Source organism: Montipora capricornis, chromosome 4 (assembly GCF_036669925.1).
Source record: "Montipora capricornis isolate CH-2021 chromosome 4, ASM3666992v2, whole genome shotgun sequence".
Classification (NCBI taxonomy): domain Eukaryota; kingdom Metazoa; phylum Cnidaria; class Anthozoa; order Scleractinia; family Acroporidae; genus Montipora; species Montipora capricornis.
The window spans coordinates 17,755,514-17,755,833 of NC_090886.1; positions in this window are offsets into that span (position 1 = coordinate 17,755,514).

The following is a 320-nucleotide window of genomic DNA, read 5'->3' on the forward strand; positions in this document are numbered from 1 at the left end:
AAGTGGTGTTTGTAGGTAAGGGTTGGACTGACCTATATGATGTACAAAATATTACAATCTCTTATGTACCATGCATGTTTTGAACTAAACCAGCTCAAAAATTTTTGCAATATATTATTAATTACAGGAAGGGGTAATGGAAGAAAATAAATGACTGCAGCTTGTCATTTCAATGTGGTTGTTTTAAGTTTGGTATTTAATATAATATTCATGAATATGTTGTGAATTAAACTCTTTTGCACAGAGTCACATTTCAAACCAGTGTTTGTCTTTTTATTAGAGTATGACCCAAAAATTAATAATTATTAAACTTTAAGAAA